Raw genomic sequence first — 14002 nt, 5'->3', positions numbered from 1 at the left:
GAAATCCGTGGGATCTGTCTTGGTTGCATCTGCCATTTAATGTTCATTTAATGGAGCACAGTTTGCCTGTTAATTCATATTTACCTCATGTTACTTCTGAATGTTAGTGTATAAGATGAACTTTTTAAATTGTTTTACTTTCCTGGATTTGTGTAATAAAGTTGATTTTGTTTGTTTTAAGCCATGGAATCTTGTGGCTTTATTCTTCCAATGGGTAACTGAGATGCCAAAGTTTGTCTACTTTAAACAAAATGCAAAACAAAGTTCCTAGCTGGATTGTAATAATTTTTAGAGTGCCAGTTGTGAGGGAGGGACTGGGAAATATGCTCGCTGTCAATTAACGTTAAAAGAATGTAAATTTCATTACATTTTCCAGCAATCCAGAAAAACCTCTGTTAGTGCACAGCAGTTGGGTTTGCTGCGTGGCCCAAATAAATTTCTTTGGAGATGTTTTTGAGACAATCTATGAGGCCAGTTATCCCGGACGTGAACGCTAACCCTTACCGTGTCGTGCAAGGCCATTTTTGCCTCATTTCACCTCCATGGCCTTCTCAGAAGCTCCCCACTCAAATCAGCAAGGCAGCAGCAGCCTCCAACATGGCAGATGCCTGTCTTTGACCCTGGCACCAGGCAGTCAGCTCCCAGTGTCAATAATGGCATGCCGTTATTGCCTTCAGGCCAGTCAGGCCATTTACATTACTAAATATCACTGCGAGAGTGACACAGTTCGGGTATGGGGTCGAGACCCGAAACGCACAGGGTGGCAGGCTCCTAACACCACTTCAGAAATCTGCCCTTTATGTTTATGAAGTAAACCCATCGATGCTCCTCCATAACTGTCAGATTCATACCATCCCTATCCACTCAGCTACCGGGGATTAGGATGTTAGCCCTTCCTGAAAACGTAATTCTTTTATATAGGAATGTTGAAGCAGGCTGATTCTAGGGGCAAAGGGTGGCACGCCCATTCCCACAGGTCGTTACATGTTCAGGTTGCTAGAATATTTTCTACTTAATGCTTGCGTGAGGGGCGACACGTGAAAATAAGCTCACATAAAATAAGGAAGTTATGGTGAACCTTTATGAAACACTGGGGGTGATTTTGAGCTCGCATCCGCCATCCACGAATCGGAAACACAATTCTGGCCAGAGATATCACGTTTCCAGATTTCCTCACCCTTCACCGGCGACGTCACAAGGTTCACGTTCACATAGGGCATCAACCACATTTTAATAGTTTTGCACTGATTTACATATTATTAGCAGCCCATGTGCTCTCCCCTGACTAAATATTCATAGGGTTACAACAGGCTTGGCCAGATGAGAGGATGAGAGGCAATTGAGGGAATACCTCTGGGGGGGGTAGAATGGGGGCGGGGAGAACAGGCCTAGGCAATGCTCAGTCCCTGGCATAGATTGGCACTGCCTGGTGGGCACTACCAGGTTGGCACATTGCCAACCTGTGCCAGAGGCAGTGACAGGGATGGGTCCTAGTGGGACCCCCATGGGGTGGGGGGGAGCGATGCATTATTGTGTGATGCGGGGGGAGTGCCAGCTATATACTTTTGTGGTGTTGGTGGGGGGGTCCAATGCCGGCGGCGGATGTGGGGGTGGGGGAAGGGGAAGGGAGCGGAATGCAGGAGAAGATTGTCTGAGGGGGTGGAGGAACCCTAATGCCTCCGTGGTGGGGGTGGGTGCCATTAGGCAGCAGTGCTGATCAGGATGCCCTTTAATGATGACACCCCAATCTCTTTGGAGCTGGTTGCTGGCTCTATGAGGCCCCGCCGGAGTGACAGCATAAACCACGCCCACTCATTCTCTTTTTGTCTAAGAGGCTCAAGATTTGGTGAGAAAACTCTGGTGTGTGCTATTGGAGAGTTCCACACCGATGTTCTGTCTGAGCCTGACAGCTACCCAAATCCTGGTAAGAACCCGCCCACAGGTTGGGCCTCACCTGGAGTTTCTTGTCCAATTCTGGGCACAATGTGAGGCTTTAGAGAGGATGCATAAAAGACTCACAAGAATGATTCCAGGGATGAGGGATTTTAATCATGTTGATAGCTTGGAAAAGCTGGACTCGTCCTCCTCAGAGAAGAGCCGATTAAGAGGAGATTTGGGAGAAGTGCTCAAAATCTAGACAGAATATATAGAGATAAACTGTTCCCATTGGTAGAGGAGTTGTGAACCAGATTTAAAGTGCTTGACAAGAGAACCAGAGGGATCATGGGGGGAAACGTTTTTATTGCTGTGAGTGGTTACAATCTGGAATGCATTGTATGGAAGGGTGGTGGAGGCAGATTCAATTGTACTAATCAAAGGCGGATAAATACTTGAAGGGAAATCATTTACAAAGCTTCTAGGAGAGGACGGCAGAGTGAGGCTAGCACGAGAGGCTTCTGCAGAGAGCTAGCAAGGGCTCGACAGGCCAAATGGCCGTTTTCTGTGCTGCAACAATCATTCTTAGGTTCATCTGCCATGTCATGGTGGAGAGGTGAATGTAAACCGGGTCTCACTGCGTAAAGCTGGCCAGTTAAACTCCAGTAGCCCCTGGCCCCCTTAAACAGACTTGGAAGTGGGTGTGTGGTGGATGGTGTGGGGTGAGTCCTGAGCTTCTTGGGCTTAACTAAATGGGTGTTTCCTGAGGTAGAAAAATGTACACCCACATTAGGGAAACACACTGATATCATTAACCAGTGATTTCTTTACCTGGTGACATCAAAAGTAATTGGCTGACCAAAGGAGAACAATGGTTCAGTGATCAGCTTGTGATAAGTTTTCTTTTTTTCTTCGTTTAAAAAAGACTGAAAAGATTATTTTGGCACTTGCAAAAACAGCCACCTGGCGAGAGTAAAAACTCCAGTCCTTTCCTTTAGATCAGCATCACTCAGAGGGCCCAAATCATTTTTCACAGGAAGCCTGTGAACAGCTTCAATTTCTGTCATTCATTTGAGACATCTCGGCTCGTATATTTTATTTATAAGCTGCTACACAGTTTATTAATTGAAATCTTCCAGATATACCTGCTTGTGTCTTTATGATGATGCTCACACCCTCAAAAAGAAGTGTTGTGCGAATAAACCACCCTAAAATTACAATAAAATGATAAATCTCTTCAAATCACCTCTCACTGTGCTGGCGGATGGATTGAAATCGAGGCTTAATGGGCACAGCAGAAAATTATTTTGAAGTGTAGCTCTAATGCGAAGGCTTACTTCAAACATTGTGATAGGCTTAGCTTACAATTAGTGAAGAAATTAAGTAAGTAAATGTCTTAAAACAGATCAACATTGACAGCATACTGAAACACAATCCTTAAACATTATTAGCATTCACAATGCATTAGCTGGCCAAACGCTTCAATTTTTGTTTGTAAGTATGTATATAATTTATAGTTCTGGAGAATACAATTTACAAGTCATTTTTGTCTGTTTTATTATCTCACAAATAGATGGATGAACTCAACCATCGAACAGTTCAAACACTAGGCACAAATATGACCTAAATCTTCCAAATGTACCCTATCATAAAAGTAGCTTACATATATAAAATAAATTAATTCTTGCATGTCATATTGTCTTTTTATCATAAATTTAACTTGTGAATCCGTGAAACAAGTATGTTTTATTTTAGAAGAGTAACTACAGTACTTTAGACACCTGGAGGACACTTGCTCACTTGCTGTCTTGAAGTTGCTTCTGTCGTATTTATCTGCAACTCCTCCAGCCCGCTTGAGAGTAATCATTCGTTTCAAGAAAAGGGGAGCTACATTGCAATACAAACAGACCTGCTTAACTGATGTGCAGAGATAGGAATAAAAGATATAAATTATGATGTCAGCTGTGGTTTTTTCTCTTAAATCAACATTTAAATGAGCATAGGTGTGAGAAAGAGGAGGATGTTTCCCCTGGCTGGGGGATTTAACAGGGGGCACAGTCTCAGAATAAGCTGGTTCGCACTGTTGCTTCACAGTGCCAGGGTCCCAGCTTTGATTCCCGGCTTGGATCACTGTGCGGAGTCTGCACGTTCTCCCCGTGTCTGCGTGGGTTTCTTCCGGGTGCTCCGGTTTCCTCCCACAAGTCCCGAATTTGGACATTCTGAATTCTCCCTCCGTGTACCCGAACAGGCGCCGTAATGTGGCGACTAGGGGCCTTTCACGGTAACTTTGTTGCAGTGTTGATGTAAGCCTACTGTGACAATAAAGATTATTATTATTAAGCGGCAGGCCATTTAAGACTGAGATGAGGAGGAGCTCCTTCATCTAGAGGGTGGTGAATGTTTGGGATTCTCTGCCTGTGGTAGCTCAATCACTGAACATGTTCATGACAGAAATCAATACATTTCTGGAGATGAATGACGGGAGAGAGGTAACCAATCAGCCACGATTTAATGGTATGGGCAATCTCAATGGGCTGAATGGCCTACTCCTGTTCCCATGATCTTATAGTTTGGATGACTAGCTGGTGAATATCCACGTCAAACAGGTCATTCAAGTCCTGAGCACAATATTACAATGACCTATGAATAGAATCACAATACGACAGATGCTGGTAATCTGAAATAAATAGAGAAAATGATGGGAAAAGCTCAGCAGGTCTGGCAGCATCTGTGGAGCGTGAACAGAGTTAATGGGCGAGATTCTCTGGCCTTCCCACCATTGGCCGGCAGTGGGATCTTCTGGTCCCGTTGTTATCAATAAAATTTTCCATTGGGGATGAGCCATCAGCGGGACAAGAAGATTCTGTCGGCGTGCAGAGCTGCCCAATCTTTTGAATCCTCGGAGTAGGAGACCTCCACCCAAGCAGAACTCGCCTCTGGGCTATTAAGGAGGAAAAGGCGAGGACTCCGCCTTCGCCCCTATCTGGAGAACCGGCGAGTCTGACACCTCGAAAATGGCCACCAGCTGACAGAGGTCCAGATCGCCATTAAGTATCTCTGAAATGGTGTTGAAGAAAGAAACCCAAACGTGGGACAAGACCAGAAACTATGAGTGTGGTTAGCTGGCCCCTGAGAACAATGCTCAGGCCTGTCTTCCATCCCAGAGAATAATCCGCTCAGCCTCGCCTTGGCCAGTTGAGCCCTTTGCACCACCCTGAATTGGTGGTGAGCGCATAAAGACGTGGAGTTGACCCTATGAAGGGGCTCACTCCAAACCTCATTATCCAGAATGGGACCCAACTCAACCTCCTATTTCACCTTCAACCTCATTCAACGAAGCTGACTCCGCTGATAGGATCTGGCCGTATATGTACAAAATAGTCTCCCCACCAGACCCGGCTAAAGACAAAATCATCTTCAACAGGGAGGAGGGTGGTGCCAAGGGAAAAGAGGGAAAGGTATTGCGTGAAAAATTGTAAATCTGAAATTATCTGGACACACTGGAACCAGGGAGTTGAAATTTCTCTAACTGCTCCTTAAAGCTGGCAAAAGTTCCCTCCACGAACAGGTCCCCAACCTCTCCAAACCCTTTGCCTTCCATGACCTAAATGTTGAGTCCAAACCCACTGGCAATAAAAAGGTGATAATTGCAGATAGGGGCCAGCAAAGACATGGAACTAAGTTTAAAATGCTGTCTGAACTGCTTCCAGATTCTCAGGGTGGACATCACTACTGGATTCAAGGAAAATCTTGCCAGAGGGAATGGCAGTGTTGCAGTTACCAATGGACCAAGGCTACAGCCCTTACAGGAACTAGCCTCCACCTGCCCCTATATGGAACCCAGATCACTGAACCACATAGTACCTTCTGAACTTTGGCTGTGCATTGGTAAAATAATAAATTGGGTTAAGGCCAAGCTTCCTGATTGCCTACCTCTCTGGAGGAACACCTTACACATCCTTGGGGTCTTGCCACCCAAATAAATGAGGACATTAATTCATTCATTTTGACAAAGAAGGACTTGGGGAGAAAAGTGGAGAGACATTGAAAAATAAATGAAAATCTCAGGAGCACATTAATTTTAACAATCTGAACCCTGCCCGCCAAAGACAGGGGGAGGTTATCCCACTTAGTTAAGTCAGATTTGACCCCCATTAACCAGGTTAGTATGGTTTAATTTATAAAGCGAGGCCCAATCGTGGGTCACCTGGATACCCAGATACTGAAAGCTAGATCTGGCAAGGCGAAAAGGTAACTTTCCCAGATGGGTTCCCCTCCCTGGGGGTGTCAACCAGGAGGTATTCGCTCTTATCCAAATTCAACTTTTATCCAGAGAAGGAGCCAAAACCCCCAAGCAGCTTCATTATCTCATCCATAGTGAATACTGGGTCCGCAATATAAAGAAGCAGGTGATCCATGTACAAGGACACCCTATGCTCCACCCCTCGCTGGCTTAACTCCCTCCACTTACTAGAAGATCTAGTGCTATGGCAACTGGTTCTATTGCCAGAGCAAATAGGAGTCGAGACAATGGGCACTATCTCATGCCCCTATGCAGCGGAAAGTAGCCAGAATTAAAAGCATTTGTGTGAGCAGTGGGGGTCCTACATAACAAACAAATCCAGAATATAAACTTTTGTGCAAATCCAAACCTCCCAAGAATCTCAAAGAGATAGTCCCACTCCACTTTATCAAATGCCTTTTCAGTGTCTGGGGAATCAATCACCTCCGGTTCAGGCACCGAGGTGGGAGAGAGGACAACTTTTAATAAATGACGTATAATGACTGATAATTGCGGACTCTTGGCGAAGCCTATCCAGTCTTCCGAGATCACCTCAATGGGCTCCAGCCGCAGTGCCAGCACTTTAGCAAGTAACCCAGCATCCGTATTTAAAAGAGAAATAGGTCGGTACGGCCCGCACTCTGTAGGGTCCTTGTCTTTCTTAAGGATCAAGGAAATAATAATAATAACCTTTTTAGAGGCTTGCACGAGTGTAAAAGGCAATGAATCCCGTGGTAAAATTAGAGGTACCAATTACTCCGCACACTTCTTATAAAACTCAATGAGGACGCCATCAGGGCCAGGAGCTTTACCCAACTGTGTCAGCCCAAATTACTTCATAATTTCCTCTGGGCTGAACAGAGACTCCAACTCTTTCTGCCTCTCACTCTATACAACTGGAATGGATAATCCATCAAAAAAAAATCAGTCATGGCTGAACTCTCCGACCTATAAAGATCCCGAGGAATCGACTCAAAAGTCGCATTGACCTGAAGCGGGGCAGAAACCAAGCTGCCACCCGAGTCCCTTATCTCCCAGGAAGCCGCTTGCCATCTCGGCTGGTGAGTTAAGAGTCGACTGGCCTCCTCCACATGTTCATAAAATACACTCCTCAGATGTAGCAGCTGGTCCACTGACTCATCCGTTGATAATAATTCAAATTGTGTCTGCAGCTTTTTCCTACCTTCCAACAACTCGGGGTTGGGGCAAGCAAGCACTGGTGGGCACCTCAGGAATGGAGTCCACCAGCCTCCGATGCTCCACCCTCGCTATCTTTGCCATGTACACTTTGTGGGAAATTATCTCCCCGCTGATAACTACCTTCAGAGCGTTCTGCAGCGGTGAAGGTGAGAAAGACTCACTTTTATTAAATTTAATATATTCCCCCAATGGCAATGGGCATGCGTTCACAAAATCTCTTGTCCGCTAATAATGTTGCATCCAATCTCCATGGCGGACGCTGGGAGAGACCTGCGGCGCCAATCAGACGGGCATCGCGCCGCCCCAACAGTGCGGAATGCTCCGCATCTTTGGGGGCCGAGCCCCAACATTGAGGGGCTAGGCCGACGCCGGAGGAATTTCCGCCCCGCCAGCTGGCGGAAACGGCCTTTGTTGCCCCGCCAGCTGGCGCGGAAATGACATCTCCGGGCGGCGCATGCGCGGGAGCGTCAGCGGCCGCTGACAGTTTACCACGCATGCGCAGTGGAGGGAGTCTCTTCCACCTCCGTCATGGTGGAGACCGTGGCGGAGGCGGAAGGGAAAGAGTGCCCCCACGGCACAGGCCCGCCCGCGGATCGGTGGGCCCCGATCGCAGGCCAGGCCACCGTGGGGGCACCCCCCAGGGTCAGATCGCCCCGCGCCCCCCCCAGGACCCCGGAGCCCGCCCGCGCCACCTTGTCCCGCCGGTAAGGTAGGTGATTTAATTTACGCCGGCGGGACAGGCAATTTATCGGCGGGACTTCGGCCCATCCGGGCCGGAGAATCGAGCGGGGGGCCCGCCAACCGGCGCGGCGCGATTACCGCCCCGGTGCCGGAGACTTCGGCAACCGGCGGGGGCGGGATTCACGCCAGCCCCCGGCGATTCTCCGACCCGGCGGGGGGTCAGAGAATGTCGCCCCTGATTTTAGTGCCAAATCAACAAAATGCGGGGCATGGTCTGAAAAATGTATCACCTGGGTGCAAAAGGTGCCAGGATCTGTCCCCCATCTGTTCCATGAAAACCAACAAAGCTCTGGCCACCCCTGATGGAGTCAGAGATTTGGGCCTGAACCGATCCATCCTGGGGTCCAGAACATAATTTAAGTCATCACTCAAAATGAGCTGATGCAAATCCAAATCGGGGAAGGAGGCCAGCAGCTGATTAATAAAATCCGTATTGTCCCAGTTTGGAACATAGATATTAACCAGAACCACCGAGGTGCCCGCCAAAGATCCACATGCATTAACATGTCTCCCGTTGGGCTCGACCAAGATCTTAGTGGTGAAAAGCGGAACCCTTTTATTGATTAATATTGCTGCACCCCAGGTCCTACCATCAAAGGCTAAATGAAAAATTTGTCCCACCCCTTCCACTACCTTGTCTGGTCTCCGACCCACTATTGAGTCTCTTGCATAAACACCAAGTCGACATTTAAACTCTTAAGGTGAATAAATATCCTCAACCGTTTCACTGGGCCATTTGACCACCTGACATTCCAGTGACCAAATGCATTGGGGGCCTCCCATCCCCCCTCAATCCGGGTCAGTCATTTCCACCTAGAGGGATTATCCAACAGTAACAAAGAAAGCACGACAACCAGGCCCACCCAAGCTGGCGCCAGACCCACGAACAAGTTTTAACAAAGAAAAATCTTGAGTCACCTACCATCAGCAAACTACCTCTACCACCGTCGCACTCTCTCCCTCGTCCTCACCCTCAGACACTATCTCACCCAAATACACATACAGAAAACAGCAAGGCGAACATAAACAACTAAAGCCTACTTCTACTAAAACTACCTCAAACAGAACAAAAACACTAAGCTCATTATTTAAAACAGAACTATTATAATGAGCTGCAGTCAACCCTTGGCACTGCTCCCATTAGCTAACTCTTCGGCTAGCAGGGTGGCTCCCACCCAGAGTGAAGAAAAATGCTTACAGGAGAAATAAAACCGCAAAGTATAAAAATCCCTGAAAACATAGTACTCCAACAGGGAACAACGTATTTTCACAACAGTTCGAACAAAAACTCACTTAAAACTACACTCCAGACCCAAGCCCAACTTGTAAAACATTAAACCCCAACAAAAACAGCAAAAATGCAAACATAAACAAGGAACTCCAACAATTCCACATATCAACATGCCCACCCCCAATATCCATAAATCTCAGTCACCCCTCGCCCAGACCATGCTTCTTTACAAAGGAATCCCGGTCCCCGGTGCAGCAAAAATATAGGATGGGATTCTCCATCCCGCCGCACCAGATTTCTGGTGCAGTGCGCCCCGGGAATCTCCATCTCATCAGCCGGTCAATGGGGTTTTCCATTGTGGGCAGTCCCACGCTGTCGTGAATTCCCTGGGATGCTGGCGCAATGGAGAATCCCGACAGCATAGAATCCAGCCCATAGCCTTTTCCCTCAAAAGTCACTCATAGTCTTGCTGGGTTCACCCGCTTTTGTACACGGTGGCCTTGGCTTTGTTGAATGCCGTCTGCTTCTTCGCAAGCTCTGCTCCCTCATCCTGGTAAAACCTGATGGTGTGGCCTTCCCAATTGTAGTCGCGATGCTTCCTCGCTCATCTCAGGACCCGCTCTTTTCCTTTGAAACTGCGAAATGTCACGATTACTGCTCGCGGTGGTTCGTTGGGAAGGGACTTCTGTCAGAGTGTACGGAGGGCTCGGTCCAGCTTGGGGACGGATGTGAGTCCACCCTCCCCTACCACTTTGCCAAACATCTCCGCTTTATACTCTATGGGATTTGGGCCTTCCATCCCCTCTGGCAGCTCCACGATTTGAATGTTTTGCCTCCTGGACCAATTCTCTAAATCACTCTTCAGCGCTTTATTCGCATTGGCCATCAGAGATGTCTCCGCTTCCAGAGAGGCAATCTGGTCACTATGCCTCAAAAGGTCCACCTCCATGCCTTGTATCACGGTTCTATGTACCTTTACCTTTTCTTTGGTCCTCTCCGAAGCCAAACGAATGAGAGCCAAGGCCTCTTCCATCGATTTGCGGAGTTCCTCAGTCGCAACCCACCAGTGTTCATCAAATCCTGTCACCAAGGTGCTCATAAGCATCTCAGTCGTTACTGAAGTGGCAGGAATCCCAGAGACTGGCTACGCCATTTTTTTCCACCAACGAACCCCAAGAAGTCTCCGACTTTGTCAACGATCTTCTACTTTTAGCCTTTTTTCCCCTGGGTTTTCTAGGCATTTCATTAAATGTGTGGGTATTTAAATGAAACTATCCCCTGAAACTAAGCGAAAAGGACGACAAGTATTCTAGCGGGAGTCGCATGCACATCATTCCTCCACATAATGCCACTTGAAGTCCATTGCCCATCCTGAATTTCCCTTGAGAAGGTGGTGATGAGCTGCTATCTTGAACAGTGGATGTTCCTACAGTTCATGTGCTGTAGGAACATCCACTGTGCTGCTAGGGAGGGTGTTCCAGGACTTTAGACCCAGCGACAGCGAAGGAGCGGCTGTATATTTCCAAGTCAGGATGGTTAGTGACTTGGAGGGAGCCTCCAGGTGATGGTGGTCCCATGTATCTTCATAGAATCTGCTGCCCTTGTCTTTCTGGATAGTAGAGGTCAAGGGTTTGAAAGGTTCTGTCTCAGCTGCCCTGGTGATCTCCTGCAGCGCATCTCGTAAATGGTGCACACAGTTGCTTCTGTTTATCGGTGGTGGAGGGAGTGAATGTTTGTGGATGGGGTTGCCAATCAAGTGGGCTGCTTTGTCCTGGATGGTGTCAAGCTTCTTGAGTGTTGTAATGAGTTCTTGATGTCAATCATGTCTGGGAAGGTGCCAAAGGGAGGTCAGCTGCTCGGTTGCAAAAGGAGAACAATCTTTTCTCGGGTTAATGCAACTCTTTCATTCATTCTATGAAAGCTGGATTGATCCTGCCTCCTTACAGATATTGCCTTCCTTTCATTTACTGAACAACAAGAACAGATAAGGCAACTGTGTTGAACCAGCAACCCAGTTAACAACCCAGCGTGGAGAGAAATGGATATGTCACACTTTCAGAAACCAGCATCAAATAATAACCAAAGAGTTGCAAGTGCACCAGTGGAAAAAAGCAGCAAGCAATAGCAACAACCTGCATTTATATAGAAACATTAATATAATAAAACATCACAAAATGCTTCACGGTAGCGGTTTAAAAGTCGTTTTAGCAGTGAGCCACATGAGGAGATATTCAGACTTGACCAAATACTTGGAGCAGGGTATAGGGCGGGATTCTCCCAGTCCCCCGTCACGTGTTTCTCAGCGGCGCGCCGTTCACTGGCCGCAGGGTTCTCTCTTCCCACCGCTTCACAACGGAATTCCCCATTGAAGCCACCCCACTGCCGGGAAATCCGCGGGCGGGGGTGCGTTGCCAACAGGAACAGAGAATCCCAACCCCGGAGAATTCTGACCATAGGGTTTTAAGAGACATCTTAAAGGAGGTGAGTGCATTGGGGGTTTAGGGAGGGAATTCCAAACATCTGAAGACATGGCCGCCAATGTAAGAGCAAAGTAAAACAAACGCTATCAACTACAAAGTTCAAAAGCTATAAAATAAGCAGTCAGCTGGTGGCTGCCAAAAACAAGGAACAGAAGGGGAAACAACAACATTTATGAAAACTTGTGCATAAATTGCCTGCCGGATCCCAAAAAATTCATAAACAGTAAAGGTACAGCTGGAATAGGCTTCAAGAGGTTAATATGATGTTATCACTGCAGAATAATAGATAATTTACAGAAGGGTATGATAAGAGGAACAATTGGTAGTGAAGACAGAGTAATAATTTGACTGAGGGTAGGTTCCTTCATGCAGTTTAGGTGATTCTAATCTATTATCTAAATTCCAGGGTCAGATCCTGCCATTGCTGAATTCCAATCAGTGTTCAAAATACTGTGAATTGTTTTTCATTGTGCTACTTGAGTTTGGGTATGTTTTGGAGAGTATGGCAGCCCGGTAGCACAGCGGTTAGCAGCAGCAGGGATCCGGGTTCAATTCCGGCCTTAAGTGCCTGTCTGTGTTGAGTTTGCATTTTCTCCCCATGTCTGCGTGGGTTTCCTCCGCTTACTCCGGTTTGCTCCCGCAGTCCAAAGATGTGCAGGTTAGGTGGATTGGCCATGCTAAATTGCCCCTTGCTGTCCAGGGAGTTGCAACTTGGGTTACGGGGTTACGGGTATAGGCCTGAGTGGATCAGTGCAGATTCGATGGGCCGAATGGCATCCTTCTGCACTGTAGGGATTTGATGATTTGAGTAACTGGCAGGGGCGGAATTACAATGAAACACACTGTGCCGCGGGGACGAAGATTGGATTAGTAGTTATAGGTGGAAACGATTGAGGTTTAAACAGAATCCAAAATTACTCAAGGCTGCAGCTCTGCTCTGCTCTCCAATGGCAAATTGCTGCAGTGTTACAAGAAAAAGGCTGCCAGTCCTCCCACAGTGCTGTCACTAATATGCGGGATTACCATAAAATCACCACTTTTCTCAGAGAATATGGACCCGACAAGATCTTCTTTCTTGTGAGCCTTAGTGTCTTTCCCAATGGTTTCGGCCATATGTCCATAGCTTTTGTTGGGGATATTCCGGAGCTTTATTGTTTAATTCATGGCAATGGCGATCTGAGTGGCGCGTGGATGAATCAGACTATCCCTCTGGAACAAGAAAGCGACAAATTCCATCTTTCCAGTCCAGCAAATGTAGACGGTACCGGATGGATGTGATCATGAATCTGTCGGAGACATTTTCTGACCCAGATGCTTTCAATATGTCTGAGGTAGAACAAGAGAATCTGACTGGATGGTTGGGGGTACGCGGGAAGGATTAATAAATCTCCACCATTGTCAGCGAGATAAGTGGCTGAAGGGACACAATGATTATACTGACAATATCGATGAGTCTGAGAATAGTTTGTGAAGGTGTGGTAGCTTGACCACAAAAAGGCAGTTGGAACGCGTTAATCTTAAAGTTAATCTTATATATAAAAATAACAAAGTTTCAAATATAGTATGGACTCAAAAACGGGAGCAACTAGCTAAACATCGAAATAACAGTAACAGAATAGAATTAGGACTAAAGGCAGTTAAATACAAATATACACAGGTAACAACAACTAATGATGTCACTGCACTGACTGGTGACCTCAGCAATGGATTTGAATAAGAAGATGCATAATAATAACACTCTATAAGGTAAGATAACTCATATATTTACATTTTAATACAGGAAAAGCAAATGCATTTGAACCCAGACACGACCTGTAATTCTTTATCTTGCATGATTTGAATTTTAACTCTAAAAGTCAACCTGACACCTTCCCCAAAAGATTTGTCTCAATTATCTCAATTAAAGATTTCCTTTCTGAATCCCAATTGGTTGAACATTCAAAGCTTCTACAACCTCAAATTTACTTCAAATTAAAGACGTTTGAAAAGACAGTTCAGATTCATGACCTAATGCAGGGTGGTGGATGTATGAGGATGGACGAGCTGTCAAAGGGAGCATTTGGGGCTTGTTGTACCAGTAGCTTTAGGAGAGAGTTGTACCTGGGCAAATGTTTGAGAGAGGGATAAGAGTTGGAACCAGCGAGATGGGCTGCAGTGTCTTTTCCAGGTCTGAACATTCTTTAATTCCACAAA

This window comes from Scyliorhinus torazame, chromosome 12 (genome assembly GCF_047496885.1).
Source record: "Scyliorhinus torazame isolate Kashiwa2021f chromosome 12, sScyTor2.1, whole genome shotgun sequence".
Lineage (NCBI taxonomy): Eukaryota > Metazoa > Chordata > Chondrichthyes > Carcharhiniformes > Scyliorhinidae > Scyliorhinus > Scyliorhinus torazame.
Note: the sequence above shows the minus strand (reverse complement) of the source record.